Genomic DNA, 19,743 nt, shown 5'->3' with positions numbered 1-19,743 from the left:
TTATTAATTTAAAAACATATGGAAAATGTTATTATGTTTGTAAATAAAGTTAGCTTGCCATTGTATTGTGTTAAAAAATGTACTGTAAAATAACAATTTTTCGTTTCATTAAAACGCCGAGACAAAAATTAACTTTTGTTACTCACATGCATTTTCTGTACTAAATACAACATCCAAGCAGGTGAAAAGGGCAAACTAATTATAATTTATAACGCGGGCGACGAGGGATATGAAAGTGTTGACTTTTAACACTTACGCACCGCTGAACACTAGAGGTCGCTTAAAAGCAGCACCGGAATTACATTTATTTTACAGCGTTTAACATCTCTCGTGTTTTGCAACTTCTTGTGGCCAGGCTGTCCCTTTATTTTGGAGCAACAATTTCTTTGCATATTAACTGAATAATAGTATAGCGTGTATACATTGTAAAAGTAAAAGTTACTGCATTGTGTTATATGAAATACATTGTCATATTATTTTATTTTTTGTTAACTTTTTATAGTATTTGGATTGATGTTATTTATATATATTTGTATATATATATATATATATATATATATATATATATATATATATATATATATATATATAGCCATGTTAATATGGTAAATATATATCAAAATAATTGACAGTTTTTATCTTATCTTTTCGGCTGGTTTTCCTTTACTTTTTACAAGATATTTTCATATAAATCAATAATTACAAAGCGTTTCCAAACTGAAATCCTGCATTTATACGTGAAATATTAAGTCATAGTTATCTCTTTTTTAATTCTTCACATTATTGGATTGCTCTATAAATTATGTAAAATATACTTTAGACGAAAAAGAATAAATATATAAAAATACATACATATTAATTAGCCCCTTTAAAATACAAATTGTAATTATTTAACAATTTTAAGAATAGGCTTCTTATACTTTTAACAATTATGATATTTATCTCCCAAGTGAATATTTTTAACTCCTTATTTTTCCTATCTTGAATCATGAAAAAATTTAGGTAATTCTGTTTAAAACACCTAATTAGATATATTTAATACTTCTACTACGAGATATAAATTATTGTTGAAAATGGCCGGGAAAACTTACCAGTAATAGTATTGAATATTATTGAGTATTTATGATCAATATGACTATCTGTTGCCACCATTCAGACAATTTCGCTGTTTAAGTTATTTTCGTATATTATTATTTCATAAGTTGTAGAGTTCTAAGGTGTACGTCGCGCTGGGAGTCTACAAAATCCCATTTAGCGGTGCCTTAGTCTAATCGTGTATTGGGGGACAACACTTTTAATATCTGGACTAATGAGTTAACTTCTTAGATACAAAAAACGCTCAGAAACGGGAAAGTCATCTATAGTAGAGCATAGATTCAAAACTAGTCATACTAAATTATTAGAACAAACTGAATTGATTACAAATTTTCTCTGCCATTACACAAGTGTAATGAAGAAAATAGCAATATTCAAGAACAATTATAACATGGTCCAAAAGGATAGATTGAACTCGATAGTGAAACAAAAGCCATATTTATGAAAAGTGATAGGTGGTTGGAAAAGCTTCAGGCAACCTCAAGGAAGCTCCGCCCCTTCAACTGGACTATACAGATAGCTTATTTTTGGCAGTTTTAGTGTTAAAGGAAGATGACCCTCCATATCGGGACCAAAATAATTCAAGGAAGTTTAATATTTAAGCAATATATCGACGCTGTGCCAAACAACAAACGTTAATTTTAGCTATGATTATCTTTGAGAACTATGAAAGAAGGTTTGGTAAAATTTACGATTAAACTGTTGCGAATTAGTTTAATCGCAAAAATGTGTTTACAAGTAATTGACTCATTCAAAATGTAGTCTTATAAAATCGTACAATAACTACATATCTTAATATATTGTCCTTTTTAATTACATGGTGAAATGATGAATAAACTAAAAAATTGAAAAGTAGAAGTAGATAACCAAAAATAATACGTGTGTATATATTTTTCACTTTTAAAACGGATTGGAAACGACATAAAAACGTCGTGCGTGGAGAAAGCCTACAGAATTGTGTGAAGATTTTCACACATGAATGCTGTGGATTTCACGCTCTGTGGTTTTTAATATAACCAGTGTAAGTTCTACAGAGAATTCGATCCCTCCTTATAAGTGTTATATAACACTTGAACCATTCTTTTGCGCAACATTTATATCTATATAACTGACCCGGCCACTCTTCGTTGTGACTAGTTATTATGAACAAATTATGCACTAGTATGTATTGTATTGCACTGAAGTACATCAAATAATAAGTAATTAATACCCAGATTCTTGAATGCTAACATGTAAATCAATTAGGTATGAAATGGTAGATTGTTACTTTAAAGAATTACGTTAGTATAATTAATAAATATTAAATAATGTTCTATTAAGTTCTATTTCGTGCGATTTTCTTTAGTTAATCTGCCTTTTACTAATATAAGTAAGCAAGATAATGTCTCAACATGAGAACATGCAACGTATAATTGGGTAAGAGAGAAACATGGATTTTCTAAATCTAATCCAACTCTAAGTATATTTTAAAAGATAGATAGTAACTTGTGTATTGTATATCAATATTACAGTACTAACCAATCACTGCATATTTTTCGTTTCCTATAAGGTACATTTAATAGTTAATTTTTATTAATTTCTTATTTTTGTATCTAGATAGTTTCTTACTCAATGATAAGCAGCGGTTAATACGAGAAGTGATGTTATTATGATACTTACTCTACCCTTTCAAGGTAAACATTTAAAATTGTGGTTAATTAATTGAATGTATTGTTGTTTCTAAAAAAACGTTTACGCAGAACTCTTATTTGCATTTAAACATGCTTATAAGTAAATTCAACAGTTTACTTTCATTAAAATAGAAAAAATAACTTTAATAATCGAGATAAAAACAGTTCTATATTTTAAGTTGGGCCAAACAAGACTTTTCTACGCCATATAATTAAAATCAGATCAGTGGTTTCGGATATTAGCGTAAGCGAAAATAGTGACAACTTTTGTATACATAAAGACAACACTTGTAATGTTTAACATTTACGAATTATAAATGTGAATTACTTTTATCACAGATTTTGAGCTCTGAAAAGGTGTTGCCTTGTGTCTTCTTCTTAATCCTCAACTTTCCACAATTTATTTCGAGCTTAAAACGTAGTACCTTAAATGTAACCTTTATATAGACCGATATTATTAATGAAACTTTAATAAAAACTATTATATTCTAAAATTATTACTAAAAATAATTTATTGTGGTATATAAAGAATAATTATTTCTTTTTACAACTGAATCGTACTTTCTTCCCAATTGAAAATCAGGAACAGGTAATGTTTAAATTTGTAATCACCAGTGACTTATTAATTATTTTTCATAATCGTCTAATTATGCTAACTAGTTATTCTTGAATAAAACAGTTTTATGAATAGTAAGTTCAAAAATCATATATTAGGATAACATGGTAAAGTTTATTATCTAGATGTTTTTGTGTGTCTGTTCTAACCAAATATCAGCTTTCCAATGTATTTAAGAACTTAATTTCTAATATTTATGAGATAATAAAGCTATAATGTGATGAGTATGTATTGCATAACGATTTATTATATTATGCCTATATTACATTTTCTTAGACTTGAATATTTCATTGCGATGGAAAAAATATCGCTCTGTAAAGATGAATTCATCGTACGCACGCATATTTAAACCCTGCCAAAGAGTAACATATATTATATAAAATGCGGGTTAAACTGCATTAATTTGAATTATTTTAAATTATGCATCTCAAATTAAGTAGAGTTTCAGAGCAGAATTTAGTCACTATAAAATAAGTAAAATCTGTTTATTATTTCATTTGTTATAATTCCCGTAAAAGATCTTTATGGGGGTCTATACAACATTCCAATCTGTAGCTAGTTTCATCAGTTAACACGTTTTTATAACATGTATTACAATTTCAAATGATTTTGTTAGAAATGTATTTACTCTATGATGTTCTTAGTACTATCATGAGTAATCCGAACTACAGTTTACTAAATTATTTGTTTTTTTTTTATTTTATTATATGTTTTAATATAGTTTTGTAGGGTGGATTACTTTGATCTGAATGAAGTGTATTACCTAATCCCTTTTTATAAGGTATATGTAGTTATTAGTGCACAATTGATTTACCAATATGTTACGTTACGGTTCTTGAGAGAGTTTATCTAATTCTTTTTCTTTTAATAACATAATATTAATAAACTTTTAACACTTTTAAACTTTTTATTCTTCTTACTATGTACATTTCGGAATCATTGATTCTATCTTCAGGTACAAAATAAGGTTAAGTTAATTATATAAATAAATAATTAAAATCAATTTTTCATGTGTTTTTTTACTACCTTGGTGGCTAAATTTGATGTATTTAATTTTATGTGAGATCATTGTATATTGTTTAAAAGTCTATCGAATAATAAATTTTTTTGTCAGAAAATCTTTGTCATTTAATAATATATTATGATTAATTTTGGCACTTTTGTAAATTTCAAAATGTTCTAAAGTAGATAATAAGCGACTTTTTTGCTTTGTATTTTTATTTTTTTACTTTGTATTTTACTTCTTTAAACGTTTTAATGATTTGGGAGAATGTTATGTTTATTTGGATTTTAATTGACGTTATATTCTTTAAACATTTTATATTTAGTAATTTTTCTCTGCTTAAAGTTTATTTACGGCCATCGTGAATGATTTTGCAAACTTTTCACAGTAATATGATGAATATGAATGAAAAATATATGAATAACACTACGTTTCGAGATCTGTAATCTGAATGCTTTCTCATGTGGATAAATAACCTAACAATACTTCTAGGTTAAAACAAACAAATCATACCGGAGCGTTGGGATACGGATAAGTCAGGGATCGAATAAGCATGGCGTGAACACACTATCTGCAGTTTGTATCGTAGTGTATGATTTAGAGATAGAGAAAAAACTATGCCAAGTATCCAAAAATATGTTGTTTTCAAACACAATATCATTTTTAATTACTTAACTATCATTGCTATTCGTGAATTTTACAATTGAAACCTACTAGTACTTATAATTTTGCAAATTATTAAATAAGATCAAACACCACTTATTAATAAGTTTTAACTTCGGATATTAAATTCGCTAATCCAACAATTAAATGCAAATTTTAAGGCATACAAATAGCAAGCACTTTTCTCGCGAGACTAAACGATATGTGCCCATTCATTCTACAATAAGCGGAAAGGCATGAAACAGAGCCAGAATCAATATTATTAATGACAGGACCACTGGAGACAAAACTAAAAGAGATTCTACAGCGGTTAGTCTGAGTTACTGTTGATATAGAGATTTGTTGATGTTTGAGTAACTGCCTCAATAGATTCTGGTCAGTTATACTGTCTAACTGGGAAATACTCCTGCACAGTTTCAATATTATACTTAGATCTCTAGGGAAATTCCTTAAGCTTAGTCGTCAAAAGGTGATATTAATGTTTGCTATCGTTTGTTGTAATTTTATACAAAGTATTGAACTTTACTTTACTGAATTATAAACTAAACTTTATTAATGAAATTAAATCAATATGTAGGCAATCTTATATATTATAATAATATGTGAAAGAGTACTAATAAATTAAACACCATCTTGTCAATAAGTATGGCGATACTATATTTATAGATACTGTGGAGCTAGTACCACGTGTATTTTTTTATTTTTGTTCTTCTTGGGGTTTACGTTTAAGTACAGCCGTAATAATATATTTCAGAGTAGGAAGAGAGTTTTCCAGAATAAGCTTAGGGCGCTCTTATCTCTGATAGAGATTATATTCCGTAACAGCGTCTCTGGCAACAACAAAGCTATTCAAATTTAAACCCTATTTAAAACAGATCTTATCCATTAAGTTATTGCCAAATTATCCTACTTTGTATGCAAATCGCATCGCTTCTTCTATTTATATTATCACTAACTTTTTTAACTTTAAACTCATTTACAAAATTATACAGAAGTTGTATGCAGCGTATCAATCTTCCTATGCTAAAATGTAGGTTTTACAAATATTGTTCGCACTTACAATTGATATTAGAAAATAAGTTGGTAATATTTTGTACAATGCAAAATTGAAAGCAAAAAAAGAAGCTTGTAGAAACTAAACACATTTGTGTTTGATTTTATGTGTAGATGTACAAAAGCATTTATTAGTAATGCACATGAAATTATTTTGTGATTACTTTATATGTAGCCTCGAAAAGTGTTTGATATAAATATACAATAATAAACCCTTTACCAATATTAATAGATTTTTTCCACGATATAAACCTATTTCGAATTTAATGGATTTATCAGCAGGTACTTGTATGTTAAGGTAAATGAAGTAAATTAATAATTGAAACCTGTTTTTTTTATTTTGAAATTTGTCCGATAAATTAAGAAATTTTGATTAAAAGCTAAAAAAATTCAATGTATATAGTACAACAAAAATATAACAATTTCACTGACAAAGCTTTATATGTGACAGACACTCCAATATGCGTGTAGACTCGCTATTGACAGTTTAAGGATGTAGTATCAGCTGCAAAATCCCACATACTCAGCTATAATTCCTGCACTCTCTGAACGTAAAGTGACACAACTTTTCATGTAACAGGCACTTTACTCTCTGTGTGGACTCGCTATTGACAGTTTAAGGATGTAGTATCAGCTGCAAAATCCCACATACTCAGCTATAATTCCTGCACTCCCTGAACGTAAAGTGACACATATTTTCATGTAACAGGCACTTTACTCTCTGTGTGGACTCACTATTGACAGTTTGATAGTGTAGCATCAGCTGCACAAACTCACATTGTAGCTATTATTCGCTTAATGTCTATAAAGTTTTTCAATTGAAATTTTTAATTATTTTTAGTACAATTATTTACTAATATTTTCTCTTATGTACATTTATTTATTTTTCTCAATAATAGTATGTTGCTGGGATTATAATCTCAAATAAACCTTAAGACAAAGTATTTTTTTATACAGTTTCACTAATCAAACTCACTACTCTTACTATTATTCATGGTGTTTAGAAATAATATATTACGATTTTGAAGTTCGGTTTAAGTAAGAAATTTAAGTGAATATACGAAAATTGGAAAGCATTAGAATTGAGAAAATTAGACCGAACTGTACTACTCTACACATATATTGAAGGAGAAGTAGTTCAACAAAACCGTGAAGGACCTAGAAATGGAAATTCCTAGTTAAGCATCAGAAGGAACAGTAATTATATTGTTTCTTTTTTCGTTGCTAAGAACTTGATCTCTGTACTTATTCTTCACCAATACTTTCCATATTTTCACCCTTATATCAACCGCTAATAAATAGCTGGTTAACGTCATTTCGATAGCACTTTTGTCTTTAATGGTTTATTTCCAATTTATATAGAAAATAACTATGTTGTATAGTGAACTATATGGCATTGAACGGATATTAAAAATGATAAAATCATGAGCATTTGAGCTTGGAATGACTTCGTAGTAATAAATAGTTTTTATAACATGTGATACTATTAACACAACGAATGGACAGCAGATACACCACTTGTATTTAGGATTTGTAAACTTTGTAATCAAATACTTCCGATATTCATAACTTTTTTTCTTACGAATAGTGACACCTCTCTATATGATTTTCAGGTATAAATAAACAAGGAACTTCATATACATGTTTAATCATATGGATGAAATCGTCCTAATTAAATCTTACCATCTGTTCAATACCATATATTCAGTACCATATAACCAGCTCGATATTTATGTTGGTTTACAGATGTTTTTAAACTTTTAAGAGAGCACAAAAACTTAGAACAAAATATGTACAAATGTTGCCATGTCATCTTTTGCTGTTCCGTCCAGATTTCTACGTTATCTTTCTCTCGATCCAAACCGGTAATGGTCTCAGAAACTATGTATTATTACCCAATACTACTTGAAAGACAATGTAAATTCATATAATTTTAGTGAAAATAGTTTCATATTTGCTATAACTTCGTGTGTATTATAAAACTGAAAGTGTTTTAACTTACTTCCATAAAAGATTCAAGAGTTATAAATATACGTTACGGAGTTAATTATTTGTGTAATGTTTCTGACAGTCCCTGTTTATTGTAATTAACATACATTTATAGGGGGTATGGCGATAGGAAATAAGATAACGAGATCCAATCTATAGTTTTTATAGTTTTGTAATTTTTAAGTAATCATGACTTTGCGATTATATAAAAGCAATTAAACTTGAGTTCAGTCAAAACATTAATATACCGTTACTTCAGTTGTGTGTCGTCCTTGAGGTATTTTACCCTTCATTACATTTTACAACTCAAAAACAAAACTAATAACATAAAACAATATCATATCATTTTTTTAATGTTTCCGTTATAATATTACCTATCTAATAGTTTACTCTGCTGTATTAATTATGGCAGTATTTACCTAAGATTTCCCCTCTCTTTCTATATCTACACTAAACTAAATTTCTCTTTCTTAACATTTACTATTTATAGTTATTGTAAGAACATAAATATCTATATATCATTATAAATGTCCACCTATTTATCCATAAGTCAGTAAGCCATCCATAGGCATATTGGACATTTATAAACGTTTTATCGAGCTTTTCCAGCACCATCCAACAATCTCGAAGTCCTGTTAAATATTCATAACGTACGCGATTTCACAGCTTACGAATGGGCAACGCCATAACGGCAGCATATGAGATAAAACACTAATCAGATTTCTGTGTGCGAGGCATGATATATGCTTCGTATGTTCTATATAGTACTTCATGCCATAATGTATTTATTTTATTGAAAGTAAAATTTAATTATAGCAGTAATTTATGATGCGGTTTAAATAAAATAAGGTAAACTGAAAATTAAGTTTGAAAGGCCTATTTAAAGAACATTGAAACGGTTTTAGTCATAACTGTATTAATACAACATACCTGCTAGTTTTAATTAACTTTTTATTAAAATTGCCACATTACCAATGATTTTAAATTTAATTTAAATTTAAATTCATTAAACTTAAAATATTTTTATATTCTATGCTAATGAATATTAAGAAATATCTATCCAACGTCTGACAAAAATACATACGTAGCCCATATATGTGTTTAAATTTGGCATTAAACCATTTTCATGAAACCTAATTTTGCATTTTATATGACACTTAATATTTTATCACTAATAAATGTTTCACAGTTTAATTTAAACTACTAAAGCATAAAATGCATATAATTAAAAGTAAGATATGAAACTCTTATGATTATTTTATACTTTATTTCGAAGCATTAACAGTTATGCTTACAAAATTATGATTTCCGAATTGAAAAGTATATTGTACACTATGCGATAACATTGACTTCAAAACTAAAAAAAAAGTAAATACGAACTTTAGTGACGTTTATTTAAAACTATGACAATTTAAATCCATACAATATCGTAGTGCAGCATTATTTTTCTTCAATCAAGAAACAAGAAAAAGCTTGTTTATTTATTTGGTAATTTCCATTATTCAATATTGACAATGTACCCTAGTATTCAAAATAATATTGTTGCACACATAAGAATACCTTTTCATGAAATATTATCTATTTTTATTTGGTATATGCTTTGTGTTTTGCCTGTGTTATTCAAATGGTTTTTTTTTTTCAAAAGAACATTTCAAAGAGATCTAGAAATTATGTTATTACATAATTTTAAATCAACACGTTTTAATATCATACACAACATAAAAAATGATTTTCAAATAAGGTTTATACAATATATGGTTGATATTTACATATTTATACTGGAAAAGTAAGAAATATGTCTGGATATATAGGAATAGTATAGGCATAGGAACCAACGTTTAAAAGTGTTAAAAACTCTAAAATGTGTACTATAAGACGTTTTTAGATACGTTTAACCAATATTAATATTAAATTATTTACTATTTGTAAGAAAAAACTAAGTATATATGAACTCATGAATGAATAAATTTGAAAAAGCAGAATAGTTAGTCTTTAGTTTCCGCTTAACAAATCTTAACAGATTACGTATCAATTGTGTACTTTCTGCTTTCTTCTTTTGTAGTCATGTACTTTTGTTAAATCGTGAATATTATATCATCTCATTTCACCACGCTAAGTATGATATTTAATACTAATGTAAATATATGTTGTTAGTATGAAATAAACCAATTTTAATATTTTGTGAGAAACTTTTAATGGAATCCGTTATCGCTTAACGTTGAATAAACACGGACTGCGGGTTAATCAATCACCAAACGCAGTGCGGTGTGATGTGCTATACTGCATTGTGTAGTTCTGTATTTATTTTTGTTATCCTTAAAAGTAACGTACTAAAGGCATATTGATAAAATTTCTCCCTGTTACTTCAATGTTCCCCAGAGCAAATGTTGACAAAAATGTCAAAACAAATAAGCAGAACACTTATATAGGACTATAAAACGTTTCTTTAGGTTTGCATACAAAATTTTAAGTTTATAGCCTAATCCATAACACATGTTACTAATGAAAGTGTTATGTTACTACTTAGTTTGTTAAAAATATTATTTTTATGCTATTTTCTCGTTTCCATCGTGGTTACCCATACGACATATAAAAATGCATGCTGACGCTCAGTAACATCCGATGCAGTGACATGCACCATCATTGAGCTCTGTGTGCCTTGCATTAAAATAAGGGTAAATGAAAATGTACATGTTAGTGTTTTAATTATGTTAATTTAATAATATTTCTAAACTACTCATCTAACTGTCATACTTTATATTATAATGAAGAATAGATTATATGCAAAGATACCTAATTGCAAGGGAACATTGTAAGAGGTTACTCTTTTTGTAATATGTATAGGGGTGAACTACGGTTACTCGACAATTTTACAACATTAAAACATAAATATTTCTAATAGTAAAAAATTTAAAAATTAATATCAAGAATATCTGTCATTAAAGTCTTATATTACATTTAATTAAAAAATATTAGTGTTTTTACATTTAAAAGTTATTAGAAAGGCTTTAAAGTCCTTATTAATAACACATTGTATTTATAAGAGTAGGTGTAAAATATGGGTTTGACAATCGTGACTTGCAGAGTACCTAATGTAGGGACTTAATGTACATTTTTGAAAAGCTAATATATTTTTTATAACTTTAGGGACAGTTTCTAAATATTCGGATTTTGACGAATGTACTGCTAAATTAAAAGGTACAAGTAGGCACCCATATTATAGAAACTTAATAATATCTCGTATTTTAAGCCGATTGCACTGATGTTTAATGAAATCAACAACAATGTGGTAAAATTAAAGTTAATAATATATATGTTATCTAGAATGAAAATAAACAACTTACCTAATGGATATAATTTAATAGAAGGTTTGGCACTATTTTAAACTATTTTCAACGAGGAAACTTTATTAATGTTTGTTTGCTACAGTAATGTTACTTGTTATGATGAATTTGTAATTAAAAACAAAACATTAATAGTTAAATTATAAGTTTGTTATTGTGAGAAAAATATGAAATTAGGTAATTTAAATAAGTTTAAACCGGAATACAGTTCCCATATTACTCTTCGACAGATAAGAAAAACAAAAACCATAAGCTCGTTAAGTACTGTTTGGAACTTGATTCATCAGTCACTCCAATCCAAATACTTTTCATAGCAAGGAGGGTTTAGCACTTAGTTGAAAATCATCGGGGGTTTAGGGGCTTCGAATGAATATTATCATAAGGCAGAAATGCGTTTTAATGTTGCACATTCTGACCTTTGACAAGTAAATACTTAAGAACTTTAGTAAACAAGTTTCGAGTAACTGGATTCATTTCAGATTCTCCGCGCTCAGGTCGGTCTGCTTTAGGTGAAGACAGTTTAGGTTAGGTAGTAGCACAATTTATTGCAGAGTAGAAATTTACCAAATCAGTAGCAACTCATTGTGAGGAAATGGAAGTACTATTTTCTGCTCATCCACTGGTTGCTCAAAATGTTGTATTCAGTGATAAATGCAGTTTTTTCACTAATGGAACTGTAAAAAAACACAACTGCAGGTACTGGAACACAGAAAATCCCTGTATTCCATGAATATTGCACGCAATACCTAGAAATAGTAAATGTGTGGGACTTTTGGAACCACACTTTAAGACCATATCTTATTAATGGGAATCTTAATGTAGAACTGTATTTACAACAATTAAAAGAAATAATTTTCCCTGTAATAACTACTGTTATTAGAGAAATTTAAAATGAATTTGATGGAAATCTTTTATTTTTAACATTATGGTGCGCCAGCAAATTTTCACTGTGCCGTACGATACTTCCTACGCAGTCAGTGGATTGGCAGGCGTGCTCTAATAGAATGGCCTGCGCAGTCTCAGGACCTTTTTCTACGGTTTCATTATATCCATCAGTTACAAAACATCGGTAGATATCGTAAAGATTTAATAAACAGGATTGTTGAGGCTTGCAACAAAATACTACTTCAAACTTTACATAACGTAAAGAGGCGCTCGCCCTACGCTTGTCTAACTGCTAAATATTAGGAGGACAGTTTGAACATTTAATTTTACTTTGATACTTTGGTGAGTTGTTAAAAATATTATTTTGGTAACTCTGGATATTAATTGGATGGGACAGGGTCAGCGATCTCTAATTTTTATAGTTCTTTGAATGTTTTGTGCTCTTGAATATGAGAGGCCACTTGCGAGAAGTTTGCATTAAACATTTTTAAGTTGACTCGGAAATCCCTCATTTTTTGGAAAACAAAGAATTTTAAAAATTACGAAATAAAAATTCTTGTTAACATTGCACAACTACCGAAATGATATCTCCTTCTTTCTATAAACCTCAGAAAATTATTTATTTACATAATTTTAAATCAACACGTTTTAATATCATACACAACATAAAAAATGAGTTTCAAATAAGGTTTATACATAGCGTTGATATTTACATATTTTTACTGTAAAAGTAAGAAATACGTTTGGATATATAGGAATAGTATAGGCATAGGAACCAACGTTAAAAGTGTTAAAAACTCTAAAATGTGTACTATAAACGTTTTTAGATACGTTTTAACCAATATTTAATATTAAATTATTTACTATTTGTAAGAAAAAAACTAAGTATATATGAACTCATGAATGAATACATTTGAAAAAAAGCAGAATAGTTAGTCTTTAGTTTCCGCTTAACAAATCTTAACAGATTACGTATCAATTGTGTACTTTCTGCTTTCTTCTTTTGTAGTCATGTACTTTTGTTAAATCGTGAATATTATATCATCTCATTTCACCACGCTAAGTATGATATTTAATACTAATGTAAATATATGTTGTTAGTATGAAATAAACCAATTTTAAAATTTTGTGAGAAACTTTTTTAATGGAATCCGTTATCGCTTAACGTTGAATAAACACGGACTGCGGGTTAATCAATCACCAAACGCAGTGCGGAACTGCAGTGTGTAGTTTTGTATTTATTTTTGTTACCTTAAAAGTAACGTACTAAAGGCATATTGATAAAATTTCTCCCTGTTACTTCAATGTTCCCCCAGAGCAAATGTTGACAAAAATGTCAAAAACAAATAAGCAGAACACTTATATAGGACTATAAAACGTTTTCACTAGGTTTGCATACAAAATTTTAAGTTTATAGCCTAATCCATAACACATGTTACTAATGAAAGTGTTTCGTTACTACTTAGTTTGTTAAAAAATATTATTTTGACGTGACAACGTCTTAAATTAGGTTGCGGGCTCGGAGTCACTCATGAAAAAGTGTAACGCCCGGTAACGTTACGATGCCCGTCCAGTGGGTCCGCCGCACGGGATCCGCACGGGATAAATCAGATAACTGTGGGTCCGCCGCACGGGATAAAGCAGATAACTATGTTTATTCGTGAAAATGTGGAGTGTGCTTAGATTCTTCATTTACAACAACTACAACAATAAAGGTAAATAATTGTACACTGATATTTCATTATCGTAAACTATGATTGATTGATTAAATTGTTAGATTGACACAAAAGTTGAGAAACTGAGTTTATAGGTTATGTCATACTATTGACAAATGTTGATAGTGTTAAGTAAAATTATTAGTTTAAATCACTCTGCAATCAATCGTAATTCAGTCGATTGAGAAGAAACAGCGCGTATTGCTAGTCAAACATTTAAAATAACAAATTATAACCTCTAACCTGTCATAACAGTGCGACCAAACAAACGAACTAAACCGACCAATCACCACGCGCGGAGTTAGAATTTAACTGTGTTTAGCAAGAATTTCAAATTCCAATTTTTAGTAATGTTTTAAATTCAACTTTACCATTTCAAATAACAAATTTTAATTAATTTCAAATTATGTACAAGGTTTTAGTAAACAAAATATATTTTATAGTTAAAATTTGTGCAATTCTTATTTTCATTCAATTTCCTTTGTTTCCTATTGTGCAATTTAATAATATTCATATCGATAAATTTTCTACCGAGAAAAAGACGTTGTCACGTAAAATCTTCGCCCGTAAAACCGACTTTACAGGCAACCATAATTTTTTTATGCTATTTTCTCGTTTCCATCGTGGTTACCCATACGACATATAAAAATGCACGCTGACGCTCAGTAACATCCGATGCAGTGACATGCACCATTATTGAGCTCTGTGTGCCTTGCATTAAAATAAGGGTAAATGAAAAATATCAAGTTATACCGGTACATGTTCGTTTTTTTAATTATGTTAATTTAATATTATTTCTAATCTACACATCTAACTGTCATACTTTTATATTATAATGAAGAATAGATTATATGCAAAAATACCTAATTGCAAGGGAACATTGTAAGAGGTTACTCTTTTTGTAATACGTATAGGGGTGAACTACGGTTTACTCGTCAAATTTTACAACAATTAAAACATAAATATTTCTAATAGTAAAAGATTTGAAAATTAATATCAAGAATATCTGTCATTAAAGTTTTATATTACATTTAATTAAAAAATATTAGTGTTTTTACATTTAAAAAGTTATTAGAAAAGTCCTTATTAATAACACATTGTATTTATAAGTGTAGGTGTAAAAGATGGGTTAGACAATCGTGACTTGCAGAGTACCTAATGTAGGGACTTAAAGTACATTTTTTGAAAAGCTAATATATTTTTTATAACTTTAGGGACAGTTTCTAAATATTTCGGATTTTGACGAATGTACTGCTAAATTAAAAGTACAAGTAGGCACCCATATTATAGAAACTTAATAATATCTCGTATTTTAAGCCGATTGCACTGTTGTTTAATGAAATCAACAACAATGTGGTAAAATTAAAGTTAATAATATATATGTTATCTAGAATGAAAATAAACAACTTACCTAATGGATATAATTTAATAGAAGGTTTGGCACTATTTTTAACTATTTTCAACGAGGAAACTTTATTGATGTCTGTTTGCAACAGTAATTTTATGATGAATTTGTAAATTAAAAAACATAACATTAATAGTTAAATTATAAGTTTGTTATTGTGAGAAAAAATATGAAATTAGGTAATAAGAAAAACAAAAACCAAAAGCTCGTTAAGTACTGTTTGGAACATTGACTCATCAGTCACTCCAACCCGAATACTTTTCATAGCAAGGAGGATTTAGAACTAAGTTGAAAATCAACAGGGGTTTAGAGGCTTCGGATGAATAACTATCATAAGCAGAAATACGTTTTAATGATGCACATTCTGACCTTTGACAAGAAAATACTTAAGAACTTTAGTAAACAAGTTTCGAGTAACTGGATTCATTTCAGATTCTCCGCGGCTCAGGTCGGTCTGCTTTAGGTGAAGACAGTTTAGGTTAGGTAGTAGCACAATTTATTGCAGAGTAGAAATTTACCAAATCAGTAAGCAACTCATTGTGAGGAAATGGAAGTACTATTTTCTGCTCATCCACTGGTTGCTCAAAATGTTGTATTCAGTGATAAATGCAGTTTTTTTTCACTAATGGAACTGTAAAAAACACAACTACAGGTACTGGAACACAGAAAATCCCTGTATTCCATGAATATTGCACGCAATACCTAGAAATAGTAAATGTGTGGGACTTTGGAACCACACTTTAAGACCATATCTTATTAATGGAATCTTAATGTAGAACTGTATTTACAACAATTAGAAGAAATAATTTTCCCTGTAATAACTACTGTTATTAGAGAAATTTAAAATGAATTTGATGGAAATCATTTATTTTTAACATTATGGTGCGCAGCAAATTTTTCACTGTGCCGTGCGATACTTCCTACGCAGTCAGTGGATTGGCAGGCGTGCTGCTCTAATAGAATGGCCTGCCGCAGTTCAGGACCTTTTTCTACGGGTTCATTATATCCATCAGTTACAAAACATCGGTAGATATCGTAAAGATTTAATAAACAGGATTGTTGAGGCTTGCAACAAAATACTACTTCAAACTATACATAACGTAAAGAGGCGCTCGCCCCTACGCTTGTCTAACTGCTAATTATTAGGAGGACAGTTTGAACATTTAATTTGACTTTGATACGTGGTGAGATGTTAAAAATATTATTTTGGTAACTCTGGATATTAATTGGATGGGACAGGGTCAGCGATCTCTAATTTTTATAGTTCTTTGAATGTTTTGTGCTCTTGAATATGAGAGGCCACTTGCGAGAAGTTTGCATTAAAACATTTTTAAGTTGCCTCGGAAATCCCTCACTTTTTGGAAAAAAAAAGAATTTTAAAAATTACGAAATAAAAATTCTTGTTAACATTGCACATCTACCGAAATGATATCTCCTTCTATAAACCTCAGAACATTATAACGGGATGGGTACTTACTTTTTATTAATCCTGTATACGGACAGATTAATTTAACCTTGTCCATTACCTACATTACCTAAAACGCTTCTTTGTCAGAAAAATTTTTACTTTTTTCAACCGTATTAATAAGTCATTTCAAGGGTATTTTTTAACTTTTCTAAGTTATTATGGCATGTATGGGGGTTTTTAAATAAGCTTATTGTTATTGAAGTAACAAATATACATACTAAATGTTTCTGATTCTGAACGCTTCTCCGAAACACGGTTCGACCACTTCCTACCTATCTGGAGAGAAAATTTAGTTATTTTTCATATAATAATTATGTCAAATAGATTTTTATGTAAAGGTTTTACACTTTCACATATTATTGTTTTCACGTATTATTTCATATATTATTTCAAATATTATTTAATGATAAAGTAAGTAAATTCGAAACCTGCAGTTTCAAAATTTCACAGTGTACACAAGTATAAAAACTATGTGGGTATAAGGTAATTGCCTACTTTATTTTTAAATAACACTTATTCAAGTGTTTCCTTCTATTTTCCTCCTTAATAAGTGCTACACATATAAGAGTTTATTTTTAATATATTGGGACTGGATTTTTAAATACAGTTTTTTTTTCTAAAATTAGGTTAATTAATTAACAAAATTTATACGTATTTATATCAACTGTTCTAAAGTCAACCTTTCAAAATAGATTACTTTAGTGTATAATAATAGGAAGTAAAGCCTTGCAGATGTTATTAAAAATAGACTGCGGCATATCACACCGATTTGTGGACAAAAATGACAAACAATTAAAGTAGGTTGAAATTATGACTCACCCTGCTAATTAAATTATGGACTGTTATTACATTAGGAACATTTTCCAATGAATGCTTCTCTGTATTTGACTTATACAACTAACATATTTTTATTTCATACATTTGTAACTATATATAAAATTGAAAATTAAATATTATACGAGTATATACTATTACGTTACAATTAAAATAATGTATACAAGTTATGAACACATGTGTCTTCTCTTGTATTAAATATTTATTAAATAAACATTCCTATTTCAATTGAAAACATATATAGAATACTAAATAAAGAACTGAACAATCAACTCGTTTTATGAAAACGCAACTTACCAACCCTTTAGCAATTTACTTTACTTATTTATTTTAGGTAAAATATGCATATAGTTGAGGTTCTGCAAATTAATTACTTAAAAAACTTAAATATTTCTATTTCTATTGTAGTGTACTTCTACATTTTTTTGTATCATACTTCTCTTACTTTATTTATATTTAAGTAGATTTATTCCCAAGAGAACAGAAGAGATGGGGGATAGTTACATTATCTCATGTGACAGCTATTTCATATATCCAAACCCACACAGCTCAGCTGGCTCCGGCTAGCATATTACACCATCCACCGGACATACATTATTTACTCCTGACAGTATATGAGACCATACATTGTGACATAATTAAACTGTTCTACTTCTAACGACGAAAAATTTATGTAAATACTTATTTAAATTTAAGATATTTTATAATCATCAGAATAATATAAAAAGTAAATTCACTAAAGCAACATTTTAAAAACAAATTTTACAAAATTATTTTTATGTAAGGTATTCATGCCATACCACGTGTCTCGTAAAAAGCATTGCTGATGCTACATCCAAAATTTAAAGGCTACAGCTCATATCATTAGGGCACATGTATAACTATGTAACGTAGTTAAAATGCAATGGGATGGTACTCAGTTTGTTTACTAATACATTTTATTCTGTAATTCTTTCGTGGCCACTATGGTTACTTCTTAAGACAATGTAAAAATATTCGCTAAAGCTCAGCCAGATTACATTGAATGACTTACACCATCATCGGACATCACATGTTACTATAGAGCTTCATTCGGAGTTTTTAGGTCAGTTTATTTTCAAGATATCGTTCGGATAATGCAAAGAATAGCCAGACAGAAATTAAACTATCCTAGTCCTCGAATAATATGCTTCTCTAGCACTCAACCAATTAAACATCCATGGTATTTGATGACTGTAGGAAGTGGATGATTACATAGAAAAAACCTCTCATGAGAGTATTTCATGAACAAAAAAATACATTGAGATTGCTCGTACGAACTTTGACGAGAATGGACTGGTTTACATAATAAGAGTATTTTTGAACTTTAGGAAATACCCTGTAGTTTTCAATGCCAGGTCATCCTTATACTTTACTGACATTGTCAGGTTGTGTAAACAAGTCTCTTCTACTGCCTGTGAAGTCTATATCCTTTCTAAGTATCTCCAAGTTTTGAAAACGTTTCATTAGCAGTCATTTGTGAAACCCTAATGAAAAAATAACCATCCAAAAACCGTATACAGCTTGCTTTATAATGAAGTATAAGGTATAATCGAAACATAATTCCATATCAATTTATATGAAACTGAGTGTTTACGCAGATATGAACAATTTTATTTTTGTTTATTGATTAACATCAAAACAAAAATTAAATTTTAAATGTTCTAAAAATATAAAATGTTGGTTTTAATTAACTTAAATGATTTTTTTTAATGAAAGCTAATCAAGATGCAGAATGTATAAAAAATGTGTATCACATTCATAAAAAACATCGGCTTTACAGTCTACTGAATACTATTTCATAATCCATATTTCAAATCCTAATTTATTTCAATTCTAATTGAATGGTTTCTGTAATATATGGTGTTATGTACTTTCGAAATGAATGTATATTTACATCCTGTTTTACATATATTTTATATACATATTATGTTTAAAATCCAAACTAGAGTAGATCCCAAGACTGTGGCATGATACTGCTGTAT

Source organism: Homalodisca vitripennis, chromosome 1 (genome assembly GCF_021130785.1).
Source record: "Homalodisca vitripennis isolate AUS2020 chromosome 1, UT_GWSS_2.1, whole genome shotgun sequence".
NCBI lineage: Eukaryota > Metazoa > Arthropoda > Insecta > Hemiptera > Cicadellidae > Homalodisca > Homalodisca vitripennis.
The sequence above is the reverse complement of the archived record's forward strand: the minus strand, read 5'-3'. Positions refer to the sequence as shown.